The sequence below is a fragment of the Carcharhinus amblyrhynchos genome, unplaced genomic scaffold, assembly GCF_965287045.1.
Source record: "Carcharhinus amblyrhynchos unplaced genomic scaffold, sCarAmb.v2.hapA scaffold_816, whole genome shotgun sequence".
NCBI classification, from domain to species: Eukaryota; Metazoa; Chordata; class Chondrichthyes; order Carcharhiniformes; family Carcharhinidae; genus Carcharhinus; species Carcharhinus amblyrhynchos.
In genome coordinates, this window is record NW_027650556.1 from 38,042 (window position 1) to 47,689 (window position 9,648).

Sequence of the window (9,648 nt, forward strand, 5' to 3'; positions counted from 1 at the left end):
GGCGGGGCCTGTTCAGGCGTCGTGCATACGGGGCGGGGCCTGCATTCTGACACGTCACCGCCCATCACCGTGCCCCCCCCTCCCCCGGAGGGAGGGAGAGGCCATTCAGCCCATCACAGAATCCCCCCAGTGCAGGGAGAGGCCATTCAGCCCATCACAGAATCCCCCCAGTGCAGGGAGAGGCCATTCAGCCCATCACAGAATCCCCCCAGTGCAGGGAGAGGCCATTCAGCCCATCACAGAATCCCCCCAGTGCAGGGAGAGGCCATTCAGCCCATCACAGAATCCCCCCAGTGCAGGGAGAGGCCATTCAGCCCATCACAGAATCCCCCCAGTGCAGGGAGAGGCCATTCAGCCCATCACAGAATCCCCCCAGTGCACGGAGAGGCCATTCAGCCCATCACAGAATCTCCCCCGGGACAGGGAGAGGCCATTCAGCCCATCAGAGAATCCACCAGTGCAGGGAGAGGCCATTCAGCCCATCACAGAATCCCCCCTGGGACAGGGAGAGGCCACTCAGCCCATCACAGAATCCCCCCGTGGCAGGGAGAGGCTACTCAGCCCATCACAGAATCCCCCTGGGGCAGGGAGAGGCCACTCAGCCCATCACTGCAGAAGGTCGAGGGACATGGAGTTGGGGGTAGGGTGTTAGCGTGGATAGAGGATTGGTTGTCAAATAGGAGGCAGAGAGTGGGGGTCAATGGGTGCTATTCGGATTGGTGGATGGTGACTAGTGGAGTGCCCCAGGGGTCGGTGCTGGGGCCTCAGCTTTTTACCATTTATATAGATGATCTGGAGGAGGGAACCGAGTGTAGGGTGTCGAAATTTGCTGATGACACCAAGATTGGGGGAACGGCAAATTGTGCGGAGGGTGTGGAGAGTCTGCAGAAGGATCTAGATAGGCTGGGCGAATGGGCCAGGAAATGGCAAATGGAATTTAATGTTGGCAAGTGTGAGGTGGTCCACATTGGTAGGAATAATGGTAGGAAGGATTATTACTTACGTGGCGAAAAACTGCAGCAGGCGACGGTGCAGAGGGACCTCGGGGTCCTTGTGCATGAGTCGCAAAAACCCAGCCTGCAGGTGCAGCAGGTGGTCAGGAAGGCGAATGGGATGCTGGCCTTCATAGCGAGGGGGATTGAATATAAAAGTAGGGAGGTCTTGCTGCAGCTGTATAGGGCATTGGTGAGGCCACAACTGGAGTACTGTGTGCAGTTTTGGGCGCCGCACCTGCGCAAGGATATTTTGGCATTGGAGGGAGTGCAGAGGAGGTTTACTAGGCTGATACCAGAGTTGAGGGGGTTGAGCTATGAGGAGAGGCTGAATAAACTAGGCTTGTACTCGTTAGAGTTTAGAAGAATGAGGGGAGATCTCATTGAGACGTATAAGATGATGAATGGGATGGATAGGATAGAGGTGGAGAGACTCTTCCCGCTCAAAAACGACAGTAGGACTAGGGGGCACAGCCTCAAGATAAAGGGGGGGCGGTTTAGAACGGAGTTGAGGAGGAACTTCTTCACTCAAAGGGTGGTGAATCTCTGGAATTCTCTGCCCGTTGAAGTGGTGGAGGCTGCCTCGCTAAATATTTTTAAGACGCGGGTTGATGGGTTTTTGATAAGAGAGGGGATTAAGGGTTATGGGGAGAGGGCGGGAATGTGGAACTGAGCCACGACAGATCAGCCATGATCTTATTGAATAGCGGGGCAGGCTCGAAGGGCTAGATGGCCTACTCCTGCTCCTATTTCTTATGTTCTTATATCACAGAATCCCCTAGTGCAGGGAGAGGCCACTCAGCCCATCACAGAATCCCCCCGGGGCAGGGAACGGCCATTCAGCCCATCACAGAATCGCCCCAGTGCAGGGAGTGGGTATTTCAACAATTATGACTGAAGACAGATGTGTGTTTCAAACTGGAGGCCTGTGACCAGCCTCAGGGATCAGTGCTGGGTCCACTGTTATTTATCATTTATATTAATGATCTGGATGAGAATATAGGAGGCATGGTTAGTAAGTTTGCAGATGACACCAAGATTGGTGGCATAGTGGACAGCGAAGAAAGTTATCTCCAATTGCAATGGGATCTTGATCAACTGTGCCAGTGGGCTGACAAATGGCAGACGGAGTTTAATTTAGATAAATGTGAGGTGATGCATTTTAGTAGATTGAACCAGGGCAAGAATTACTCAGTTAATGGTAGGGCACTGGGGAGAGTTACAGAACAAAGAGATCTCGGGGGACAGGTTCATAGCTCCTTGAAAGTGGAGTCACAGGTGGACAGCGTGGTGAAGAAGGCATTTGGCATGCTTGGTTTCATTGGTCAGAACGTTGAATACAGGAGTTGGGACGTCTTGTTGAAGTTGTACAAGACATTGGTAAGGCCACACTTGGAATACTGTGTACAGTTCTGGTCACCCTATTATAGAAAGGATATTATTAAACTAGAAAGAGTCCAGAAAAGATTTACTAGGATGCTACCAGGACTTGATGGTTTGAGTTATAAGGAGAGGCTGGATAGACTGGGACTTTTTTCTCTGGAGCGTAGGAGGCTGAGGGATGATCTTATAGAGGTCTGTAAAATAATGAGGGGCACAGATCAGATAGATAGTCAATATCTTTTCCCAAAGGTAGGGGAGTCTAAAACTAGAGGGCAGAGGTTTAAGGTGAGAGGGGAGAGATAGAAAAGTGTCCAGAGGGGCAATTTTTTCACCCAGAGGGTGGTGAGTGTCTGGAACAAGCTGCCAGAGGTGGTAGTAGAGACAGATACAATTTTGTCTTTTAACAAGTGTTTAGAAGGTTACACGGGTACGGTGGGTATCGAGCAGGGTCTCCAAACTACAGCTCACGGGCCCACATCCGCCCACAGCGAACCACACCTGGGCCATTAGGATGAGATTCCCGCTGGTGAAAACATTCCCGTGTCCGGAACCCTGCCGTTGACTCAGGGCCCGGACACGGGGACGGAAGCCTCAGGCCGGACATTCACTGCCGTTCCACACGGGGTCTGATGGACCATTGGGAAACCCCGCCCTCTTTACCTATTGTCCAATCAGAGCTGCTGTCCTGTGACTGACAGTTCATTAAACAAATTGAGACATCTGTTAACCAATTGCTGGCCTGCATTGACTGAGTGACAGCTGCTTTATCCAATCCGTAAGCTCTGTCTGAAATGAGCGGGAACAATGGTGGTGGTAATTCAGACCAATCAGAGAGCAATGTTGTTAGGGCGACACCCACATTGTGATTGACATCTGCTGCAGCCAATTGCTGTGTGCTGCTGTAACACACTCACCAATCACAGTGAGCTTCACATTATCTGGCACCTTCTTTAGAAAAAATAACTTTATGATAAAAGTGACCCCCTCACGTTAGACCCTTATCTCTCCTCTGGCCTGCAAAAATGTGTAAAACATACAGTGTTGCCCTCTGAGAATCCACCCTATCTATTCCTCTCAACATTTTATAAACCTCTATCAGGTCGCCTCTCAACCTTCGTCTCTCCAGGGAGAAGAGTCCCAGCTCCCTCAACCTATCTTCATAAGGCATGCCTCCCAATCCAGGCAACATCCTTGTAAATCTCCTCTGCACCCTCTCAATAGCTTCCACATCCTTCCTGTAGTGAGGCGACCAGAACTGCGCACAGTACTCCAAGTGGGGTCTGACAAGGGTCTTCTAAAGTTGCAGCATTACCTCCCGACTCCTAAACTCAATCCCTCGATTAATGAAGGCCAGTACACCATACGCCTTCTTAACCACATCCTCCACCTGCGAGGCCGATTTAAGAGTCCTGTGGACCCGGACCCCAAGATCCCTCTGCTCTTTCACACAGCCAAGAATCCTACCATTAATATTATATTCTGCCATCCCATTGGACCTGCCAAAATGAATCACCACACACTTATCTGTGTTGAAGTCCATCTGCCACTTCTCCGCCCAGTCTTGCATCCTATCTATGTCACGCTGCAACTCCTGACATCCCTCCAAACCATCCACAACACCACCAACCTTCGTATCGTCGGCAAACTTACCAACCCATCCCTCCACTTCCTCATCCAGGTCATTTATAAAAATCACAAAGAGATAAAAATCAGAAAAAGAGTTACAGAGTTACAGATTGGCTATGTCAATGCTATGGCTGAGTCCATTGCAGTTTGTCATCGATATCAATGATCTGGATGATAATGTGGTAAATTGGATCAGCAAATTTGCTGATGATACAAAGATTGGAGGTGTAGTGGACAGTGAGGAAGGTTTTCAAAGCTTGCAGAGGGATTTGGACCAACTGGAAAAATGGGCTGAAAAATTGCAAATGGAATTTAACGCAATCAAGTGTGAGGTATTGCACTTTGGAAGGACAAACCAAAGTAGAACGTACAGGGTAAATGGTAGGACACTGAACAAAGAACAAAGAACAACCCAGCATAGGAAACAGGCCCTTCAGCCCAACAAGCCCGCGCCGCCATCTCAACAAAGCATTTTCCTACTCCTACCTTGACCCGTGTCTATGCTTATTGGACCCCCATTGGAAACCAGATTCAGGGGAGAATAGTTCAGGGACAATTTGTTACACCAATCAGCCTAAGAGCACATCTTTGGGGTGTGGGAGGAAACCGGAGCACCCGGAGGAAACCCACGCAACCACAGGGAGAATGCGCAAACTCCCACAGACACAGGCCCAAATCCATGTATCTGCACAGCCAGCAGTGATAGTCACTGAGCTGTCATGGTGCCCGTCTGCTGGTCCAGGATTAAGCACACACAACCACGCGAAGTACTAGGCCACTCTCGAAACCTCCAAGAGCAGCCCACGCACGACCCACCGTGTGCATGCCCCTCGTTAGACAACAAGGTGGACTGACACATCTGCAGATTAAAAGAGACAAAACATCAACATGCAGCATTAGATTTCCAGTAATGTCCCGAGGCTCTGACCCTTTTTAAAACCGTCTTCTATAACCCTCCATCCCTGTTTCGCTCATGTGCCTATCTAAGTAAACCTTAAACAAGTCCAGCGTGCCTGCCTCCACCACCTTACTCCATACCCCCACGACCCTCTGTGTGAAAAACCTCCCTCTAGTATCCAAATTATACCTCTCCCCCCTCACCCTTAGATCGTGGCCCCTCGTGATATTTGTCTCCAATCTCGGAAAAAGCCTGCCACTGTTGACTCTATCTATACCCTTCATTATTTTATAAGAACATAAGAAATAGGAGCAGGAGTTGGCCATCTGGCCCTTCGAGCCTGCCCCGCAATTCAATAAGATCATGGCTGATCTGTCGTGTCTCAGTTCCACATTCCCGCCCTCTCCCCATAACCCTTAATCCCCTCTCTTATCAAAAACCCATCAACCCGCGTCTTAAAAATATTTAGCGAGGCAGCCTCCACCACTTCAACGGGCAGAGAATTCCAGAGATTCACCACCCTTTGAGTGAAGAAGTTCCTCTTCAATTCCATTCTAAACCACTCCCCCCACCTTTATCCTGAGGCTGTGCCCTCTAGTCCTACTGTCCTTTCTGAGCAGGAAGAGCCTCTCCACCTCTATCCATCCCATTCATCATCTGATACGTCTCATTTTATACATCTCTATCAGATCCCCCTTAATCTCTGTCTTTCTATGGAAAAGAGCCCCAGTTTACCCAATTTTCCTCATAACCCAGTCCTTCCATACCAGGCAGCATCCTGGTAAACCTCCTCTGCACTCTCTCCAGGGTCTCCACGTCCTTCTGGTAGTAAGGTGACGAGAACTGGACGCAGTACTCCAAATGCGGTCTAACCAATGTTCTGTACAACTGTAGCATTAGACGCCAGCTCTTATTGTTAGCGATGGAAAGGTGGTAGGACTGGAGGGTCTTAATGACATTACTGTTACTAGAGAGGTGGTGCTCGACAGACTGGAGGGGGCTGATTGTGGACAAGTCCCCAGGACCGGATGGAATGCATCCGAGGGTCCTGAAAGAAATGGCGGAGGTGATAGTGGATGCCTTGGTGGTTATTTTCCAGACGTCGCTGGATTCCGGGGAGGTGCGGATGATTGGAAAACGGCTAATGTTACGCCGTTGTTTAAGAAGGGTGCCAGGCAAAAGGCGGGGAATTATAGGCCGGTTAGTTTAACGTCTGTTGTAGGTAAAATGTTAGAATCTGTCATTAAGGAGGAAATTGCGAGGCATCTTGAAGGGAATTGCTTGATAGAGCAGACTCAGCATGGTTTCATTAAAGGGAAGTCGTGTCTGACAAATTTACTGGAGTTCTATGAGGATGTGTCTAGGGCGGTGGATAGAGGAGAGCCGGTGGATGTAGTCTTTCTGGATTTTCAGAAGACGTTTGACAAGGTACCTCACAAGAGGTTATTGCAGAAGGTCAGGGGGCATGGAGTTGGGGGTAGGGTTTTAGCGTGGACAGAGGATTGGTTGTCAAATAGGAGGCAGAGAGTGGGGGTCAACGGGTGCTATTCGGATTGGCGGTTGGTGACTAGTGGAGTGCCCCAGGGGTCGGTGCTGGGGCCTCAGTTATTTACCATTTATATAGATGATCTGGAGGAGGGAACCGAGTGTATGGTGTCGAAATTTGCTGATGACACCAAGATTGGGGGAAAGGCAAATTGTGCGGAGGGTGTGGAGAGTCTGCAGAAGGATCTAGATAGGCTGGGCGAATGGGCCAGGAAATGGCAAATGGAATTTAATGTTGGCAAGTGTGAGGTGGTCCACTTTGGTAGGAAGAATGGTAGGAAGGACTATTACTTACGTGGCGAAAAACTGCAGCAGGCGACGGTGCAGAGGGACCTCGGGGTCCTTGTGCATGAGTCGCAAAAACCCAGCTTGCAGGTGCAGCAGGTGGTCAGGAAGGCGAATGGGATGCTGGCCTTCATAGCGAGGGGGATTGAATATAAAAGTAGGGAGGTCTTGCTGCAGCTGTATAGGGCATTGGTGAGGCCGCAGCTGGAGTACTGTGTGCAGTTTTGGGCGCCGCACCTGCGCAAAGATATTTTGGCCTTGGAGGGAGTGCGGAGGAGGTTTACTAGGCTGATACCGGAGTTGAGGGGGTTGAGCTATGAGGAGAGGCTGAATAAACTGGGCTTGTACTCATTAGAGTTTAGAAGAATGAGGGGAGATCTCATTGAGACGTATAAGATGATGAATGGGATGGATAGGATAGAGGTGGAGAGACTCTTCCCGCTCAGAAAGGATAGTAAGACTAGGGGGCACAGCCTCAAGATAAAGGGGAGGCGGTTTAGAACGGAGTTGAGGAGGAACTTCTTCACTCAAAGGGTGGTGAATCTCTGGAATTCTCTGCCCGTTGAAGTGGTGGAGGCTGCCTCGCTAAATATTTTTAAGACGCGGGTTGATGGGTTTTTGATAAGAGAGGGGATTAAGGGTTATGGGGAGAAAGCGGGAAAGTGGAACTGAGCCACGACAGATCAGCCATGATCTTATTGAATGGCGGGGCAGGCTCGAAGGGCTAGATGGCCTACTCCTGCTCCTATTTCTTATGTTCTTATGTTCTTATGTACTCTATACCCCTTCCTATAAAGGCTAGCATTCCGTAAGCTTTCTTCGCAACCTGTTCCACCTGGGTTGCCACCTTCAGAGACTTGTGCACTTGCACTCCCAGGTCCCTCTGCATTTCTATACTCTCAATTGGTCTATCTTTTATCATGTCACTCCTCCCTGCATTATTCCTTCCAAAATGCATCACCTCACATTTATCAGGATTAAATTCCATCTGCCATCTATCTGCCCAATGTACCAGCCTATCTATATCCTGCTGTGTCACCTGACACTCCTCCTCACTATCCGCCAATCCAGCCATCTTGGTGTCATCTGCAAACTTGCTGATCACACCACGTATGCCCTCTTCCAAGTTGTTTATATATATTACGAAGAGGTCCCAGTACTGAGCCCTGCAGCACACCACTGGTGACAGACCTCCAGCCAGAAAAGGATCCTTCCACTACTACTCTCTGTCTCCTGTTGCCCAGCCAGTTTTCAATCCACCTAGCTACCTGACCCCGTATCCCATGCGCCTTAACCTTTTCTACCAGCCTACCATGAGGGACTTTGTCAAACGCCTTACTGAAATCCATATAGATGACATCAACGGCTCTCCCATCGTCAACCGTTTTTGTCACCTCCTCAAAAAATTCTACCAGATTCGTAAGGCAAGACCTCCCCTGAACAAAGCCATGCTGCGTATCCCTAATCAGATCGCAACGCTCCAAATGCTTATACATCATATCCCTAAGAATTTTTTCCAACAACTTTCCTAGCACTGATGTCAAACTCATTGGCCTATAATTACCAGGGTTATCCCCACTGCCCTTTTTAAACAGCGGAACCACATTAGCTATCCTCCAGTCCTCTGGGACCTCACCTGTGTCCAAAGAAGAGACAAAGATTTGCGTCAGAGGCCCAGCAATTTCATCTCTCACCTCCGTAAGCAGCCTGGGATAAATGCCATCGGGCCCCGGAGCTTTATCAGTTTTTATGCTACCTAAAATCCCTAACACTTCCTCCCTCGTAATGGATATTTTCTTCAACTGGTCTACAGCTCCCTCCAAGACACCAAGCCCCTCTCCTTCGTGAATACCGACGCAAAGTATTCATTCAGGATCTCCCCAATTCCCTCAGACTCAACGCATAATTCCCCTCCTTTGTCCCTAAGAGGTCCTAATTTCCCTCTAACTACCCTCTTGTTCCTAGTATAAGAGTAAAATGCCTTCGGATTTTCCTTAATCCTATCAGCCAAAGCCATCTCATGCCCCCTTTTTGCCCTTCTAACTCCCCTTTTGAGCTCCCTCCTACTCTCTCTATATTCCTCCAGTGCTCGCTCCGTTCCCAGTTGCTTAGACCTAACATATGCCTCTCTCTTCTTCCTGACCAAGTCCTCAATATCCCCTGTAATCCACGGCTCGCTAATCCTACCTTTCCTATCCTTCCTCTTTACTGGCACGTCTTTCCTGCAACATTTTTAGTTTGCCCTTGAAAGCCTCCCACTTGCCAACTGTGAACTTACCCGCTAACAACCTCTCCCAGTCAGTTTCCTTCAGCACCTTCCTAATCCGGCTATAGCTTGCCTTCCCCCAGTTCAGCACCCTCCCCTTCAGACAGCACTCATCCTGTTCCATTTTTATCCTAAAGTAGATGGACTTGTGGTCACTGTTAGCCACATGTTCGCCTACCTCAACCTCAACCACCTGCCCCGGCTCATTACCCAAAACTAAATCCAGTATAGCCCCCTCCCTAGTCGGGCTAGTTACGTACTGTTCCAGGGACCCTTCCAACACACATTTTACAAATTCTTCCTCATCCGAACCCCCAGCTCTAGGCATCTTCCAATCCACTCCAGGAAGATTAAAGTCACCCACTACAACCACCCTATTCTTTCTGCACCTATCTAAAATGTCTTTACAAATGCCTTCCTCCACTGCCCTTGAGCTGTTGGGTGGCCTATAGTACATCCCTAGCATAGTAATCGCTCCCTTCCTATTCCTCAACTCCACCCACAGCGACTCAATCCCTCTGCACTGCTGTGATGTGCTCCTTAACTACCAACGCCACCCCACCACCTCTCTTCAACCCTTCTCTGTCACACCTAAAACACTTATACCCAGGAATATTCAGCTGCCAGTCCTGCCCTTCCTTTAACCACGTCTC